We start from the raw sequence: 12,816 nt of genomic DNA on the forward strand, positions 1-12,816 counted from the left end.
CCACTAGTGGTGGAGTTCTAGTCAAGTAGTTCACAGCATTTACCTTTTCTGCACCTCCGCTCACATGCTTCAATACCTAACCCAACTTGGTCCTCATCTGAGCCATCTCTTTACGAATCTCATCTGCAGACTGGTTGTTTGTAGCATGAATGGCAAATGTGTTTCTCCCAGTATCTAACCTCCTAGTGCTCCATGCTTTATTGTTGCGAGAGATCTTCTCCAGCTTTTCTGCGATTTGTGCGTATGTGCACTCACCATATGAACCTCCAGCAATAGTATCCAGCACTGCTTTATTGTTATCATACATGCGCACTCACCATATGAACCTCCAGCAATAGTATCCAGCACTGCTTTATTGTTATCATCCTAACCTCAATAGAAATATTCCTTCAGTGACTCATCATCAATATGGTGATCCGGAACACCTCTTATGAACAAAGTGAATCTGTCCCATGAGCTACTTACAGACTCTCCAGGTAATACCACAAAATTATTGACCCTATCTTTGTGATTTAGCTTCTTGGACATTGGATAATACCTTGCTAAGAACACGTCCCTCAGTTGGTTCCATGTATAGATTGAGTTATAAGGCAGCTCAGTGAACCAAATAGTAGCATCGCCTGTCAATGATAGAGGGAATACTCTCAATCCGATGACATCCGTATCCAAGTCTGGCCGACCTACACAGTTTTTGCAAACTACCCTTATCTTGGCTATGTGAGCATATGGGTCCTCCGATGGCAACCCTGAGAACAAGCCTCTCGATGTAAGCATTTATATCAAACTACTGGTTACCACAAATGTGTGCCCCGGAGGTAGAGGAGGTAAGACTAGAGGTCCATCAGATTCAGCAATATTTGTGTTGCCCCTATAGTTGGCATCCAGTTATGGGTCTGGTGGACCGTGCATCCTCACTGCATTTCCCAATTGATTTTCAGCTAGACCCCAGTTTTCCCCACCAGCTATTCTCGGTTGTTGTAACTCTACTATATCATCAAGATTTACTCCGATAAGATTAACTGGAATTCCTTGATTGTTCATTCTTCGCAAAGTTCTGTTCAACTCTGGATCGTAAGGAGTAAGTGGTTCACCTTGGCTCCGTGTCCTTGGCATACACTAGAGTCAGAACCTCAGAGAGACAAGAACAAAAATAAAAAGTAAAATTAGGAAATATTTTAGTAAAGTTCAATTATGTAGTGAAAATTAATCTAAAAGCCAAATTTCCCCGGCAGTGGCGCCAAAATTGGATATGCTCAAATTACACTTCCCTAAAGAAGCATAAGCGATCGTTATCAAGTAAAGAACCCAACTTGTAGGTTGGGGTCGATCCCACGAGGAAACTGATTTAGACTTAACTTTAACTTACACCTATATTTGTTTAGTTAAAGTACTTCCGGAAACAAGTAATAAAAAGGGGGGATTTGTGAAACAAATAGTAAGAATTCAGTAAGTAATCAGTAAACAAAAGTCAATTTTTGTTGTTATCAAGATGAGAAAATTAACTAGAGTATACGTGTTCACCACAAGCTCATAACTCAATAATCCTAGTAATAGAAATCATGTCGTAGTGCATTACATGCAAAGTGATAAGTTAGGTATCTGTAAATCCATGGTCCGGCATCTAGAGAATTTCACCCCGCACATTGGTCTGGTTACGTATGTATAATTTACTAACCCTTACCTTTACCTCATATTAGACATCATAATCGATGTTTGGATTAGTTATTACTTCGCACCAATCGACACTAGCCTATTAGATAGTATCACACTAAATCTATGTTGATAATTCTTTTCTTGTTGATTACCTCCTTGGTCCGGCAAGTAGCAACAAGGCAAGTTCTAACGTGTGAACTCGTTAAAAAGACTTTTGAACGAAAGAATTATCAATGCATGCAAAACACTATTCAAGAATTGCTTATTTACTATTCATCCTTTGTTAATCGCTCATGGATCCCATAACCCTAGTTGTGGATTTTAGCTACCCATAATCATATGAACACAATTCATTGTTTTAGATGAAATAATTATGAACTTACGTAGTTGAGAAAAATAAACCCAGAAATTTAACTCAAATTTCAAACAAAATCTTCAAAACGAACCTTTGGAAATCAAGAATTGCTCGGGTAGCAAAATTAGTTCCCAAGTCACAAAGTAAAAGAAAAGTAATAAATTCTAAGCCCTAAAAACGAGGTTTACATGCCCTATTTATAGAAAACAAGTTCTAAATTAAAATGGAAACAAATTAAGGAAAGTGTGTTCAGGCACGCGTCTTCATTCCATGAGACTAACTCACGGACCGTCAATGGATCTACTGTCCGTGAGTCCCTTCCGTCAGCCAGGACTTAGAAAATATTTTAGCCTCCAAAAATCAGCTTCTCTAAAGCAAATGACGGACCTGCAGTACGAACCGTAGATCGATCTACGGTCCGTCAATCCCTTTCCATGGCTCCATACTTGAAATCTTCAAAAATCAGGTACTGGAACCCTCGCAGTATCAATCTAAGGATCAACAGTACGGTCGGTAGATCAATCTACGGACCGTCAATGGCCACTGCGGTTCCACACTCTGTCAGATTTTCCTGATTTGCCTTCCATGCCTTGCCTGCTGATCTACGGCCATCACCTACGGAGCGTCACTGGACCTACAGTCCGTAAATCACCTCCGTAGGTGCCCTTTCTGCAGTTATTTCAGTTGTCCCTTTATTTTCGCGCCTAAACGTCTTTCCTGCAAAACATGATAAAAAACACATAAAAACCAATCCAAAAAGGCCCTAGACATACACAACTTGTAAGTGAAATGTATTAGAAATACCGTAAACTCACGGTATATCAGTATGGTGGTTTCCATCCATGGGTAGCTTTCACCCATGGAGCCCTCTCAAAATCTTTAATTTCAAATGGTAGATTTTCCCAATTAGCTAGGGTTTTCTTCATTCACCATGGTTTATATGATATAATGATTTAATGGTTCAATTATGTCTAAATATGCATGAATTGATGATCTACAATACTTTTATGATGCTTCCCTTATGAACCCATGCAAATCCCTATATTTCCCCAAATTGTGATCTCATAGGTTGGGTTGTTGATTGCAAACGAAGAGTAATTGTGATCTAAAGTATGAATTGATAGAATTACATGAAATTATGATAAAATCCCTATCTAATTTTTAAATTCTAGATTTTGTGATTGATGATGGCTTTGAACCTTGGAAGGGCAAATTGAGTTTATGCATGATCTAATGAACCTATGTAAATGTTATAAAGGTGCTTTGAGAGTAAAGTGTCAATGTTAATTGTGTTGTTGTGTTGTTGAAAAGTCATTCTCATGAAACGCTTACAACCATGATGTGAAAGGTTTTCTCACATAGAAAGGATTCTTAGGATGAAAGGCTATTCTCACCTAATTGAATCAATGAATAAGAGCTATCCTAATGAACTAACTTGGATAGATTGTCAAGGACATCCTTCCATGAGACATGAGTTAAGTAAGACTTAATAAGTATTTCGTGGGAATTATTCTTAGAACCGAGTGGATATTGAAAATGAAATGGAAGCTCTCCCGTTAGTTGAGGCCGAGTTTCTGGAACAGGTCTCATGAGATGGAAGCTCTCCCGTTAGTTGAGGTTGGGTTTCTAGTAGCAATATTTGTATCCCATAAACTATGTGCCCCATAGGTTATCTAGCTAATGGATCCACCTAAGCTAAGAGTTCATGGTTCTACCTTAGGCAAGTAGAACAACCCTTTTTGGTGTGGGAGACACTGAGTGATCATGTTTTAGCTCACATGGTCTCTATGTCAGTTAAGACTATTCTTCCCACAATAAAAACATGAATAATGAACTATGGTTACTCAAGAGGCTTGGTATAGGAGTTCAAAGGTTTCAAGATGATATTGACTTATGTTGTCCATGATTATGACTTATGACTTCTATTGGCTTATATGATGTTCAAACTTGGCAAATGGAATGCTTTCAAATGAAATGTCCCTTTTTGAATGTTTTAAATGTTTTTATGCATAGCTACCATACTTAGTGCATTTTTGTGCTAACCCCTACTTTTCCTACATTTTTCCCAAGTGTATGGTCCGGTTCTCGAGGTGGTCATTCTAGTGGCTAAAGCTTGGACTTGTACATCTTTCGAGCTTGTTGGTGAGTCCTCATGGTTCGAGGATGGCTTTGTCTCATGATGTAGTTTCCTTTATTGTATTTCCCTTTACGGACATGTTGTATGGGCTAGGACCTATTTCATTCAAGTATTGTAATAGATGGCTATATTGAGACAAGTCTAGACTTCCGCTTTCCTTTATGAAAATTTTAAGACTTGAAATGTGTTTTTACTCTTTATTGTTCTATTCTTTTGTTATGATATGCTAAGTGGCTTACATGGAACCTTTCGAGATTCTATGTGCTGTTACGCCTAAAGAGTACCCTGGGTCGTGACACTAACAAAAGAAGAAGAAGAAGGAGGAGGAAAAGGAGGAGCAGAAGAAGAAGAAGAAGAAGAAGAAGAAGAGGAGGAGGAGGAGGAGGAGGAGGAGGAGGAAGAAGAGGAAGAGGAAGAGGAAGAAGAGGAGGAAGAATAATAAGAAAAGACCATAAAAAGTATTACGGCTACAAATTATGATAAAGAAGTTTTCTCTACAAAATATACCTAGAATTCTATTTCTAGAGTTTAGCAAACAATAATCCCACTTCTAGTCCAATTAGGAATCCTAAATCAACTAAAATTTGTCTTTAAAGTCGGGGTTTGCCTTGGACAGCGCGGCACCATCACGCCATGTCTTCTAGGGAAGCACGTCAGTAGTGCAGCAACACTTGGCTTTAGCAATTTAGGCCCTAGCGCGGCACGTCACGGCTGCTCCATGTGTGTCTTTCTTTGCGCTAATTTCCCTTCACTCCATTCCCCTCCTATTTTACTCATATTCCTTTAGAAACCCCTACATACACTAATCATGTAGGTTAGTGTAAATTCATTACAATACTTAATCAAAACACAATAGTTATCATCAAGAATGTCCTCAAAACATAAGGCACGTGCAGGTAAATCTTAGTAAATGGGAATATAAATACGCCTAAAATCACTACCCAACACTTAAACCTTTGTTCGTCCTCAAACAAACATTTAAACTTCATCTAAAAGAAACAAACTAGGGATGCCACCACTTCTGTTGATACAAACAATTAGGTCATATAAAATTTTCAAAACATCAAGTACACTTCTCAACATTATGCAAAATATACAAATAAACAACAAATCTCTAACCTCCTAACCTCAAGGAATGACTCTGAACTCATCAAATTTAAGTTTGCTCACCTACTCTCATCAAAGAAAGCTAATAAAATTAGCTATCTATCATGAAGCAAGTGCCCTCACAAGAAGAAATAGTCCACACAGTCAATTCAAAAGATTGAATATAAAGAAAGCACTTAGCATCAAATAACAACTCTCACACTCATAAATAAAATTCAGGTGTATGCATAAAGAACCATATGATTTCCCATTCTATACATCTCCACTTATTAAGCATGCTTGAATAGAATCAAATAGGACTTTAATGGGTTGAATGTAGGCTAGGGGACAGGTAGGAAAACTATAAAATAGTGACTTACACTTCCCTAAGCACTTCATCACCCATTATTTTCTTCTCTTTATTTTCATCCCTCTCTTCAACAATTATTTCACAATTAGTTGTCATCATCTCAAGAATGTTTCAATCATCATTTTTCTTTCTCAAAGATTTTTATATGCCACATTTTTTTCAAAGAGTTTTTTCATCACTTTGTAGCTATCATTGCTTACCTTTTCCATTCAACCATCCCTTTTTCTTTAAGATTTAAAAATTATAATAAGTCTATGCTAAAGTGCTCAAGGAAGAAAGGTGCAAAAACTAGGGATTCAACAAAATAGTTAAGGGGAAAATATGGCTACCAACAAAAGGCTACATGCTCAAAAGGGTGATATATTGTCTGAAAAAGCAAAAATTCACAAGACAAATCAAGGAAAGCCTACTATCATCTTCTAAATAGAGCAACACTTTTTATTTCGCTTCAATAACATGCAGGGCATGTTCTAGACTAAGCTGTAAAATATTGAATGAGAAAATTCTCACTTGGCACAAGTATCAATAAAAACGGATCAATTCCATTTCTATGAAATATTAGATCATAAAAAACTACAAAATAAAATAAGTTGTATACAAAGTCACAACCATGAACCTAGGAGTCAGAGAGTATGTTATTTCATTAGTAATCAAGCATTCATAAGAAAGTACTACTAAAAATTAGGCCTAAATAGCGAGTATAATACAACTCAAAAGGGTCTTTCCTTTTCTTCTCTCCAAAACAAGAAAGTCTATTCGTTAAAAATAAAAGATACTCAGCTCAAAGAGACTATACTCACGAAAAGAACCGAAAATAAAAGCCAAGGAATCCATCCTAATAAAAGACTGAATAAAGCAGTAAAAATTAGGAATTCATTCCTCCACCCCACACTTAAAAAGATGTTATGTCCCTGAAGCATCAACTAAAATTTAAAACAAGAGTTAGGAAATCTCTCTGAGGCCTCTAGACCAAGCTAGTAGCAAGTTTGGGTACTTAGACTTCCCCTAATCTGCAAAAACAACACAAAAATGACACTAAAAAAATAAAATAAGAACCTACACTATAAATTGGGTTGTCTCCCAATAAGTGCATGATTTAATGTCATGGCATGACAAAAGTAAGTTCACCACTTTTCTTTTCACTTTGAACTTATGAATTGCACCCCTAACTTTGCAACAACTTTTCTGCTCCTCTCAAGGGGCGGTGGTATTACGATAAAGGAACCAAAAAATTTATATCGCATCTTACACGTCTTGGCCCTTATGTGAGGAATATCATTTTGTCTACGTGGACTAGAAAACTTTAGGATGTAGGGCCTTTTTCCTCATTTATACACTCATTCATTAGTTTAGATGATTCAAATTTCATGTCGTAATCCAAGCATAATGTAGAAAAATGTTTAGAATGAGACCCAAGATGCCTCAACTCCAAAGCAGCATTTATACAACATTCTCACTTGTGTACTCCTTCTCAACATCGAAATTAAGGAATAAGGTATAATTGAATGGTTGAAATTCCTCTTTTTGCTCCCCTAGTTGGTCATCATCCATGACAATTTGTGATTAGGCATCAGAAGCCTCAACCTTTTTGTACAAGCAAGCCTCTACGTCATGAATATCTGAGCCAAATTAATTTATTTCTTGTGTGAGCTCAACTCTTCCTTATATCAGTTAGGTTATCATATATGTCAGACAATTACGGATAGACTCTTGAAACTTTAGAAGTTGAGTTTGCTCTTGTAGCCAAGATTGGCTCACTATCTCAGCTTCTTCACAATTTTCTCCTTGTTAGGATTCAATCTCTTCCTCTAATTGAATATTAGTTAGGTATGTAACTTACAATTGATCAGTGTCAACCTTAGCTTGCAGTTCCATGATTTTTCCCAGTAGTTCCATGATTTTTGCTCGTTGTTCCATGAGTATTGATTCCAATTCCATGAGTGCTAAATTACTTTTGTCCAGCATGTCCATAAATTGCTTGAAAAATATATTAAGCACCTATTGTTCAACATTCTCCACTTTCACTGCCAACATCACAAATAACAGAAGAACCATAATAAGGGTTCGAATGATGGTGATAAGAGTTAGGAAAAGAATTTCAGAGACCAAAGTGACCCCCACATATACGACATATAAGACACTCGATATCCAAATGGGGTTCATCACAATACTTACAAGGATACCCATCACCTAAAAACCATTTATCCCAATCATACATTCTGAAGTTTGACCTACGACTAGGAAGGACGAGTCGTAAAACTTTTGACAAGACATAGATGGGTTATGTAGAAAGGTTTCAAACTTAGTCAAATTTTAGGTTATTGTTGAGGTCTAAGGATGGGATCTACAAACCGTATGAAGTTATACGGTCTGTACAATAAAGTCGTAGGAAGTTGGCCAACTTTTAAGCCCTGGTAATTCGACCTACGGTTGACCAATACGATCTGTAGGAATTTCTACAGTCCATAAGTCCAAATGATAGGTCCTCCGGTAGTTATTTCTTAAGGGTATTTGGATCTTTTCATATACATCTAATACTTATATTATGTCGTTTACCATCCACAATCATCCTCTCCAAATTCTCTCAAAATCAAGGAAGAACACCTACGGTTTCATGCTTCAAGTATCCAATTCCTCCATTGCTTTATGGTTTTGATCCTCAAGGTATGTAAGGTTTCATCAATGGATTTCATTCACCCATTGAGCCTGGAGATTTATCAATTCTCCAAAGTTTAATAACACTACAATTGATTGGGTTTTCATTCAATACTTCATGGGTTTTAATTAGGTCAATTCAAATGTTTGATTTTGATCTTATAATAAATTATTTTACTCAATTACATGCTTTCGATTGATTTCACATGAACCCATCCATTATTCTTGATTCTTGACTATGAACCCTAAGGGTTCGTTTTGTTGGGTATATAGCAAGAGTTAATGAGAAATGGAGGGAAGATGAAAAGAGAGGAACTTGAAAAGTTGGAAACTTGAAAAGTCCTCTTATGCTTTAGTAAAAAGGCATTTGTCCCTCATCGGTGGTGGAAAGAAAATAGAAGAGTTTAAATAGAGAAACACTTATATTAATTATTAAAAAGGTTGGAAAGAGGGAACCCCTTCGCGTCGTCGTCGCTTGCTCTACTCGGCTTCGGCTTTGGAGAATGATCGATCGAGAGATTATTTTTGGACAAAGTTTGTTTTAATTATTTATTTAATTAATTAAATTAAATTAAATGGCCAAAAATGTTCTGACCCGACTCGGATCCGCGTGACCCATTTTATTTAAATTACTTTCCCATTTTATTTAAATTTCCGGCCGTTGGAGATGACTGTTCTGAAAGGTTACAACTTTCAGGAACTACCATGACCGTTTGAAAGGTTGCAAACTTTCTGAAATGGTCGTGTGGATTATGAAAGGTTGCAACCTTTCGGAACCAGCTCCTCTTGCCTATAAATACATGTTATTCTTCAAATTTTTTACTTACAAATATTTCTGGTTTCTTCTTCTTCTTCTTCTTCACAAATTTCTTCGTGTACTTTACTGCTGTTGAGTGGTTCGCTGACACCTGTATTTTGGGTAACAATACACTGGTGATTAAGATCATTCTATACTGGGAGGATATATTCCAGATCAAACCTTGGATACTAGAGGGGAATAATTTCCTTAAGGGGACATTGTGCATTCAGTGGGCTTGATCTTTTTCGTTCTGTTTTTCCAGATTCTGGTATGTTTTACAGATTTTAGTTTTCTTTTGAATTAATTTCTGTTCATCTGCTTCTTCATTGGTTCGGATAAACTTTGGTAATTTCATGTTTCTGCAAAGTTTGTTGAATCAGTAATATTGGTTTTTAACACAAATTGCTAACACGTTTGGTGTAAGTGATAAGAATAATTAGTCATGAGATAAAAAAATAATCATGAGTTAAATTTTGGCGTCTTGTATGGCCACCATGTTTGGGATAACTTATCCCACCATATATACCACAATGATGGGATAAGTTATCTCATATATATGGTGGGATAAGTTATCCCAAGATAACTAATCCAAGGATAACTAATTCTAAGATCACTACCAAAAAACAGTTAAATTGTAGAGGGTTTTTTGTCAAGTTGTGACGGTTTTTTACTGCAACAAAAAGAATTGTTGCGGTTTTTAAAAGTGCCACAATTAGCCTTGCCACGGGCATACAACGACGGTTTTTTCAACCTCTACGACGTATGCCACAAAATGAATTTTGAATTTGTGGGGGGTTTTAAAATTAATCAATGACAGTTTAGAACCCTCGCAATATGATATTGATGTTTCAAAAAAATATTGTGGGAGTATTTAAACTCCCACAATATATCATAATTTTACCAAAAAAAAATTGTGGGGGTCTATAAAACTCCACAACATAATTTCAATTTTTTTAAAAAACATTACATGGAAGTTTTCGACCGCTACAATATGATTTAAATGTTTTAAAAAAAATTAGTGGCAGTTTCATTTCGCCTTCATATTTTTATTGCTGAAAATTTATTTCCATTTGAAATTTAATTATATGAACGAATAAATTAAAATAAATAATTAGTGGCAGCTTATATCCGCCACAAATATTGTTGCTACTGAAAATTACTTTTTATTTAAAATTTAATTATATATTTTCCCTCATGTTGAAGACACAATTCGGTACAATCAAGGAAAGACTGCTTCTTCAGCAACTTCCTTCCATTTTTTTCTTCCTTGATAGTGTCAATGTAGACTCTAAACTAATCAAATAAGTGATATATAATATCAGCCATAAAAACTTTGACACCAAGTTCATCTGAAAGTTCCCGAGCTTCCTGTGTCACTTTAACATCAAAGGCCAAGATGGTTGCATACTCTTTCTTCTTCTCAAGCATAATACTAGCTTTCATGACATCCTTTTTATGCACAGGACGTATGCAAAATCCCACTGACATGTATGCTTACTTTCGGGGTCTTCAAAAATTCCAGCAAAGCTTAGCTATAAAATCAAATAATCTAGAGGAGACTTAAACATGACTATGAGTGGTCTAGAGTTAAAGAAATAACAAAATCTAAGAAAGGAATAGAATTATTCACATATGACTGATTGAACTAACAAAATAGATTGAACAAACATTTAACTTTGAGTGATTGGATTCCCGACTTGCTAGAACAATCCCAAAAGAATCCATAACTATTGTTGAAATGCATGCTCTACTGCAAGGACTTTATCCCAAGTCTTACCACCTAAGGTCATTACAAATTGAAGGAGACTTCTTAGATGTTATACAGATGCTTACAACACCAAATGAGTTGTACTCACATCTTATTAATGATTGCAAGTACTTGTACTTCACTATATAATCCACCAGTGGCTGACAAGTTTGTGTGCATGGGTATCCAATCCCCACAACCTACTCCACTAGAAGTTTCTTTAGCATGATCCAGAATGTACACTTGAGGCACCCGGGCTAATAAAGCGGAAAGTACTTACCTGCATAGTTTATTGAATATGTCAAGAAATAGTCAGTGTGGTGCCTACCATTTTGAGCATGTAAATATTGTTGTTGTTACAGCTTCTACTACTCCTACTAGTATCGCAACCTTTTGAGCATGTCCTTTGGAATTTGGGGCACATGCCCTTGGATGTAATAGTTAGTCGTTAATATATCTTCTTTAATTAATACCCAAAAAAAACTATAGTAATATCAAAATTACCTCATTTAACACCCTGTGAAGCTTGTCCCGTACCTCAACAACATGGTCGTTGTCATTTCTATCAAGCCCAAAGATGAGACGATGTGTGTTTTGAAAGTAGTGTCTCCATGGAAATGGAGGTCTAATCTGCAAGTGCAACACAAAAGATAAATAGTAGAAACATACTTTTAGCTCTAACAAAATCAGACTGTAATATACTTATAATTGTGCCTTTAACGAAAGCAATTGTACATTAAACCACTACCAAGTAACAGATCCTAACTTGAAAATCACCAATTAACCATAGTTGGTAGACATCTTAGGTTTTGATATTTTATACCAAAGCTTAACTCTGTTTATAAGAAAACTTACTATAGTTTGTTTAATAGTGATGACTGAGACATGTGGTCTGCATATCCTCTATATCAGCTAGTCTTTTGCAGGGAACATGCAGAATTGATACATCTCTATCATGACTAACTTACCAAACTGTTTCACTAGCACAAATATTATACTCGTCTTAAGAAACATAAAGCATCTCTAGCACAACTTAACACGATTTTCATATATAAGGAACCAAAATCAGGTATAACACTATTTCTAACTGTAAGTGGTGGATATTGAGACCAAATTCTCTTTATGGTTGGTATTCACCATAGACCTTCTTCCTTGAGAAACCTTCTGCTGACCTGGTGGGATGTTGAATGCAAGAATGAAGTACAGAAACTCATAGCATACACCCTTCCCCTCTTTATTTGTTGGAACCTATGGAAAAATAGATGTTCAACTAGGTATGGGGGGTGGGGTGAATCAAGTGTTGCAACGGTCAAGTGCCTCACTTTTAAAGATATGTTTTACTTACTCCACTTTGTATATTCATACATCAGTTGTCCTAGTTCTAGGATTGATTTGATCATGCTTATAGAAGGATGCAGGCATGAGTTGAGGGTCTAGAAAATTAACTGGGAAAGACCTCCACCTAACTCCATTCAACTTAACACTGATGGGAGTGCCTTGAGTAATCCTGGAAAAATAGGCGGGGGAGGTATCTTAAGAGATTCACAAGGTGACATGATTTATGCATACATTGTTTCCTTAGGAACTAGTACCAATAACTTGGCAGAGGTTCAGGCAGCAGCTCATGGTTTATACTGGTGCACACAGCATGGATACAAGAGAAATCATCCTAGAGGTTGACTCAGAGCAACTTACAAAATAGATCACACACAGCAGCCAACCTCCCTGGAAGTTTCAGGAGCAGATCAAGGACATTTAGAGAGGCTAATAGTACTGCAGATTTCCTCTCAAAAGACAGTCACAACACTGATGAAACTCAACATTTCTACACTTACCACCAACTACCTGCTATAGTCAAAGGGAGCTATGTCTTGAAAAAAATGGGCAGGTCTAGTTGCAGAAGAAAGAACTACTGGACATAATGCAGTCTGCAACACTAGAGCAAGAAGTAGCATCTCTAAATTCATCCATATATCTCAATAATACCCGAGAACAAATATACGAAGTACATAAA

The 12,816-nt window shown here is 36.4% G+C and overlaps 1 protein-coding gene across 1 annotated transcript in view; it reads right to left on the minus strand.

Annotated features, from left to right (window-relative positions):
- LOC125858376 (serine/threonine-protein kinase Nek6-like) overlaps positions 1 to 12,816 on the minus strand; it is a 1,100,283-nt gene that overhangs the window by 304,052 nt on the left and 783,415 nt on the right. The window lies entirely within an intron of this gene.

Source organism: Solanum stenotomum, chromosome 3 (assembly GCF_019186545.1).
Source record: "Solanum stenotomum isolate F172 chromosome 3, ASM1918654v1, whole genome shotgun sequence".
In the NCBI taxonomy this organism is placed as follows: Eukaryota; Viridiplantae; Streptophyta; class Magnoliopsida; order Solanales; family Solanaceae; genus Solanum; species Solanum stenotomum.